Raw genomic sequence first — 6,686 nt, 5'->3', positions numbered from 1 at the left:
CTTTCCTGGAGCAACGTTGTTTACAAGTTTCATAGGAGAAGAAGGAAGTCATTAGAGAGAAAAAAGGTAACATTGGGTGTGGGTGATGCAAAAGTCCACATCACTTCATTTCACAGGAATTTTGTCATGAATTTCAGGGATTTGACACGCCTTTCTCTTGTGTAGTCTGCTTATGAACAAAGTGCAGCACAGCATCAAAAAAGGACATATTTTCAATGGTTTTTGTTGAACTCCGGCCCTGTGCAAGAAGCCAAACAGCCCTGAAAACAATGGAATTTTTACTGATGATATCCCTAGGATTTCATCTATTGACACCTGCCTGATTCTGAACTAGATTCTGCAAACTTTTTATCAGCTGGGCTGGTTTTAATGGCAAAGGGACTGTCCTTCCTTCAGAGTCTATTTTCCTTCATAGAGAGAGCAGACATGAATAAAGGCTACTCACTGATGGAGAAATTCTCTGAAACTCCCCACATGCTTCCAGGCCAGGTTTCATCATTCCTTTCTCTGCTATATTAAATACCCACCACACATAATACAAGAGCTGCAGAGGAAGTCTGGGTGCCCCCATGTAAATCAAGCTCCTGGAGATTTACCAGCAGCTTGAATATGAAAAACCTCCTCTGCAGTGTGATGACAGTGATGTATCCCCATACCCGTGCATCTCACCTCTAAGCCAGATCCTTTGTTCCTTCCAAAATCCTTCCCAGCTACTGCAAAACCAGGCTGAGCTACCCACAGGGTGCTCATAGGCTTGATGTACACACAAACAAGAAACAACCTTGTACTCCAAAATGCTTAACAAACTGCAAACCCTTCCTAATTAGAAGCAGAAGAGATGCAAGTTCCTCTTGCATCCTCCAAGAGATGAAGGATGGAAGGAATGAAGGAGTGAATGTTCAGTCTCCTCCCCATCAGCTCATCAATCTCTCATGTCTGAGGCTGTCATCCTAGGTGTTTCTATTTTTTATGTGGAACAAAGAACAGATTTATGGGTAAACAGGCAAAAATAAGTAAAAGGAATGGAAATGAATTACCATCCTTCATTTGGCCACTCCCTGGGTCCTTCATGCAAACATGAAATACGCCAGAGTAAAGTCTTTGTTGCTTTGCAAGCCTGCTTCAGGAAACTTCTTGGAAATATTCCCTTTAGTATTTCTCTTTGTAAACTAAATAGCTGAAACTTAAATTAGTATTTCTAACAGAGGCTGCAGGTAAGGAAATGCCAGCCTTCCTGGCCTGGGGAAGCAATGCCTCTTTCAACTCTGCAACAGCATAAAGTGAAGGGAAGGGACCATGGGCTGCTGGTTTCCACCTACAATTTGGCACTCCTGTGCTGTGTAGCCTTGGGCACATCATTTAAACTTCCTGTCCTGGTTTCTTCTGTTGTAAAGCTGCAGGATGAATACCTGCCTTCCCTGCCGCTCTCTGCTGCCAGGGGTTTTATACTGCATAATAGGAATGGGCTCAGTTTAATAGAAAAATGAGTTAAAGACCCAGGCAGTACCACTCTCCTTTTAGCACTGAGTTATGTGTCCATCAAGCCCAGCTTTGGGCAACAAGGAGAATAAAGCAGCAATGTCATATTTCTTAGACACCTGGTAACTGCACCATTTGTAAAGTTTGCCCAATATTATCAGGGAGACGGAGGAAGAAAGGCAAGAATTTTGGTATATCTGCAATTTGTCCTTTGCTGCTTTCACTGCGAATTCTTCTTAAAGCAGCTGAAGGTCTGGGTTGGCCTTGAATATTAGAAGAAAAAAGGGAAATCTCCTGCTTCCTTTTGATACATGTTTCTTCTGTTTGCAAAAAGTACAGGGGAAAGACAAACATTTGGAATGTGACTGTAATCTGTGCCCTTCCTCTCACCAACTGGCAGCAGAAAAACTAAATACACAACTGACAGTATTTCAATGAGTTTTTGAATTTTCAGTTGGAATAATGTCATCACTGTGTAACATTGCCAGATTCTCTGATCTCCACAAAAATAAACTGTATCCATAATGTTAGAGAACATTTCTCATTTGCAAAAAATTTGCATCCCTAAGATGTGCATTAGAAAGGCAGAACTCGTTGCAGAACTGGTGTTCAATGTGTGGAGGGCTGCCCAGCGCAGGCACATGCTCACAAATGCTGTATTCCTAAAGGAGCAGGGAACAAACAAGGGGAGAAAATAGTTTCCAGAGGCCCTTGGAGAAAGTTTCAAGGACTAACAGAGTTGGAGGGTGGGGTGGTTGTAGAGCAGCTGCCTTGTGCCTCTGGAGGGTGTCAGAGCTGGAGCCACGGCCAGCAGCAGGGCTTTGCTGCCTGCTGGGTCACTCTGCTGGCTCTGTGGGATCTGGAGCCCAGGCTGTCTGAGGAAACGATGCCACCAGGACCAGGCCACTCAGGCTCAGCCCAGCAGTGACATGGGGAGCCTTAGGGGCAGTCATTTAATCTCCTTCCATGAGTGATCCTCAGAAATCCTGTGACTCTGCTGCCCCCAGAGCAGAGAGAGCAGGCTGTTGTGATCCTGGGTGGATGAAGAAGAATTAGGGATTTGCTGTGGTTAGCATGGTGGGAGCTACTTGTATCTGCTTTAGTAGGGGTTGAGGGACACCTCCCCTGGGCTGGGTCAGTGTCTTTGTTCTGTGCTCAGGTTTTGAGGCTGTAATGACATTGGGGCACTTGCCTGGAGTCCTGCTTGATATGTCTCCTAGCAAAAAAATGAGTTTTTCAGCTGCACTGCTGCAAAATGTGTGCCTGTTTTTTAAAGTCAAGGCTAATAAATGCAAAGCAGATGGGGAGGTGTCCTCTTCACCCCTGAGAGACAATTCCACCAGCTGCTGGCATGCACAGCAGGTCACAGCTTGAGCAGAAACGTCGATGTCCTCTCACACCTTTTGGGCTGGTGGGCAAGGACAAACATCTTATTTGCTTTATTTATTTGTGCATAACAATTTAGGGATGCAGTATCTGAAATGAACTTTGGCTACTCCATTCCCAAGGAAGAAACAAACTAATTTTGTTTCCAGGCTCAGACTGTGAGCCTGGTTCCAGTGCAGACAACAATTTTTAAGGAAACTTCTTGAAACAAAGATTTTAATGAGTTCTCAACACCATACCACATCCCTTGGATTTGAACCATATTTCTGCAGGTAATTTTTCAAAGTGTTGCACATCACTTTGTCTGCACGAATGCCTCTGCATGAGTGATTCATACATCTAAACCGTGGATGTACAAAAAGGGGTCCAGGCATTTGAACAAAAAAGTGTGGCAATTTTCTTCTGTTTCCAGCGGCTTATCCAGGGAAGGTCAGTTTATCATTTGTTCAGGAGAAAATTACACAACTGTTTTCATCCTCCCCTGGGACAAAGACTGTCTTGGACTGCAGAGTGTTGTGCCCTGCAGAACAGGCAGGCTGGGGGGGCTGCACCTCTTGTGTGTGCTGTGCAGAGGGATGCTCTGGGACCCTGTGCCACGAATGCAGCACACTGACTTGTCTGGTGAATCCATGCCTAATCAGATCCCCAGCTTGCACCCTGCCCAGGAACAGTGGAGCTGCCTCGGAGGCATTCATTAAATTATTGTTTTGCAGGAGGTTATCAGAGATCCTGTGGATGGAGATCTGCTCTTCCCTGTGCCTTCATCTCTCTTGTCTCTGGGGTATGTCCACAAACTGGAGTTTGCTCTGACAGCTCCAAAGAAGAAGGAAATCTAGGAGAGCACAGCAAAGTTTCGTTCACTAATGTAATCACATCCTAAAAGAAAATAGGCCTCTTGTCCTGGAAATGGATCCATTAAATAACTCTCCAGTGTTCTCAGTTCAGTGTTCAGCCTGAGCATTTAAATCCTTTAGAACAACTAGGGAAGCCATCTGATTTCTCTGTGTCAGTAATGATGCTGCAGCTTTGAGAAATTAATTTCTTCCCCACTGTATGCTCTGTTTGAGAAATGATATCACATTGTGAGGTACTGCACCAAGCTTCACTGATCACATTGCATAACAGGATGCTGGCTAATGATCCAAGATAATAGAAGGCGAAAGCTGAGTACATTTTTAAAAATCATCACATGATACAAAATAATGCCAGTACTTGGTACTGTGCAGGAGAGGAGGAACTCTTCTAAATGTGCTGCCCAGATGCTCCACCAGAAAAAACACATTTTCATAATCTAAACTTGAATGATTCTATGATTTTTTTTTTTTAATGGTGGGATAAACGAAACACCTTAGGCTGGATGCTCAGCAGGTGTAAATCAGCAGTGCTCCACTGGAGCTGATGGATCGTTATTTTCTACTGCTGGAAGAGGAAACTAAGAATAGACACAGCCAGCAGTTAAAAGTTCTCTAGTCCCAAGCAAGTGCCTGCAACGTTGGCATCGAGCAGAAAAGCTGCCCTCGCTGTAGATGAATAGCAAATTCCCATCAAAGCCTCGGAATACCTACAGCAGGGGCCCCGGGTGGAATCCAGCTGGCGTCCCTCAGCGCTGGTGGGATGGAACTGCCGGTGCTCATTAAGAAGGTGAAACTTTGCACCAAGGACACTGCAGCTGACGCCAGCCCTGCCTCGCCTCGCCTGACCCTGCCTTGCTGCGCGTGCTGCACGCTCCTCACCAGCATCACCCACAAACTTCAGTGCAAATCCAAAGTCCCGTGGAAACCCAGGGATCTCCCGCTTTCCAGAGCTTGGTGATGATCTGGATTTTACAAGGGTGAGCATGGGGAAATTAAGAGGACAGGACAAGAAGAGGAGACAAAAGAAAGGGGTGGCTCTGAACTGCTCTGCCCAGTAAAGCAGCCCAGTCTGGTTTTGGCCCTTTGCAGTCCATTCCTCACAGCTCCTTGGGTGAATGGATTTTTTTTTCCTGTTCAGAGTAATCCTCAGATCTTCTATCGAAAAAATTCAATCAAACAGGAGTATGCTGGTTCAGTTTTCCCCTGGAAAAATTTCAGAGTAATTAGGAAGCAGAAAGAATACATATGGCCAGGCATATAGCTGGAATAATAATCAAGAACAGCAGGGGGGCGGGGAGAGAAAGAGTCAGACAGAGCTGCCTGTGAGACAGCCCAGGCTGTTTGGAAACTCTGTGCCCAAACAGCATCTGGTCAATTATAAGAAATGCATCAAATGGAATTCAAACTCATTCAGAAATGAATTAAGATGAGATGAAAAGGGAAACATTTGCAAAGTATCTAACTGGAATGAATAATTCAGTCCTACCTTACTTCTTCAAAATACTGTACAAATATTTACTCACTTCCCAGGCACAGGACTGTGGTGTTGCCCACCTCACTGCTGCCACCACGGAGGGGTATCTTGGGATTATTCTCCCAGCCTGGTGCGTTGTGTGCTGCAGACTAAATCCCTCAGAGTTACCAGGTTGCAGAGCATTTATACATATACAACATGCAACAGGAGGGAAAGTTACCTTGTGGCCCTATGCAGGAAAAAATATCCTGTGGTAATGATGACAAGGCTGGAGGGTCTCACTGGGGGTGTGTCCTCTGTGTGCCTGGGCTGGGATCACTGCCTGAGCCCAAGCATCCCTCCTGCTTGCTTTGGAAAATCTCTCCCCATGCAAGCCCACAGATGTTCATCGCCTGCAAAACCCGTTAGATTTAATGGGTGGCATTTGGGTACCAAATGGGGTAACCAAGGTCAGCAAAGAAGGAAAAGCCTGGACAGAGATTCTCTTTAATGAGATTCTGACTCATGTAACATAGGTGCTCCTCTTTCTCCTACCCCCACTTGCAGTGTGTTGTTATTCAGGATGGTGCTTCTGCATGTACTTGAACTCCTGCAAAAACAGCTTAATTTTAAACATAAACTTAACCATCATCCTGAACCAGTGCTGTGCTTGCTCAGCACAGAAAAGCTAGGCACCCTGTTATCAAAGAGTGGTTAAAGAACAAAGACACTGCAAGTAAGTGTTTAGTTTTAATATTTCCTCTACTGCCTGTTTCCCTGTCCCTCCAGGGTCAGGCGCAGAACCACACCTCCTGCACTGCAAGCTCATTAGCCTTATTTCATCTCTTGAAGGGATGGATACAGATTCTGACATTTGCCATGGAGAAGCAGAACTTCAGCACCAATCTTGAGATTAATTGTTGACATTTCTCTCCCTTCTCCCCTTTGATGTGTGTGGAAAAAAATAAATATATATGAAGATTTAAAGGGAGGTGAGCGGGAGAAGAGCAGCCCAGCGAGAGGACAGCCTGGTGCTGCGGAGCAGAGGCCACCGTGCTCCCCTGGGACATGAACAGTCTGGTGATTGCTCCTAATGAGAGAGCAGTGATGAGCGAGGTGAGACTCACAGAGCCCGGCTGAATGTGGGAGGTGTCAGAGCAATCATTCATCTCGAGTTTCCCACTGTTCCCTCCAGCATATGGCTCAGCCGGGAAGAGGTGCCGTGCTGCACGCACGGAGCCAGCACAAACAAGCGCTGCCTTAATGCTGTTTCTTTCTTGCCTCCTGCTTTTTTTTTCTGTAGGGCAAAAGGGAGGACCAGAGCGCCTTTAGGCTATTTTTGATGTTTGCAGCAGCCTGGATGAGTGTTTGTGTGGTTTGGTAACAATAGAAAAGGGCAAATTGCAGTTCAAAACCAGCTAAACTGGACTCATCACTCCAGTCACCTGCACTGTACTCAGGCAAGCAAAGGCAAGAGCAATTGATGATCGAACATAGCTTGAAAGCCTGGTCCT

Source organism: Corvus brachyrhynchos, unplaced genomic scaffold (assembly GCF_000691975.1).
Source record: "Corvus brachyrhynchos isolate BGI_N302 unplaced genomic scaffold, ASM69197v1 scaffold97, whole genome shotgun sequence".
In the NCBI taxonomy this organism is placed as follows: Eukaryota; Metazoa; Chordata; class Aves; order Passeriformes; family Corvidae; genus Corvus; species Corvus brachyrhynchos.
This window is presented reverse-complemented; position numbering follows the sequence as displayed.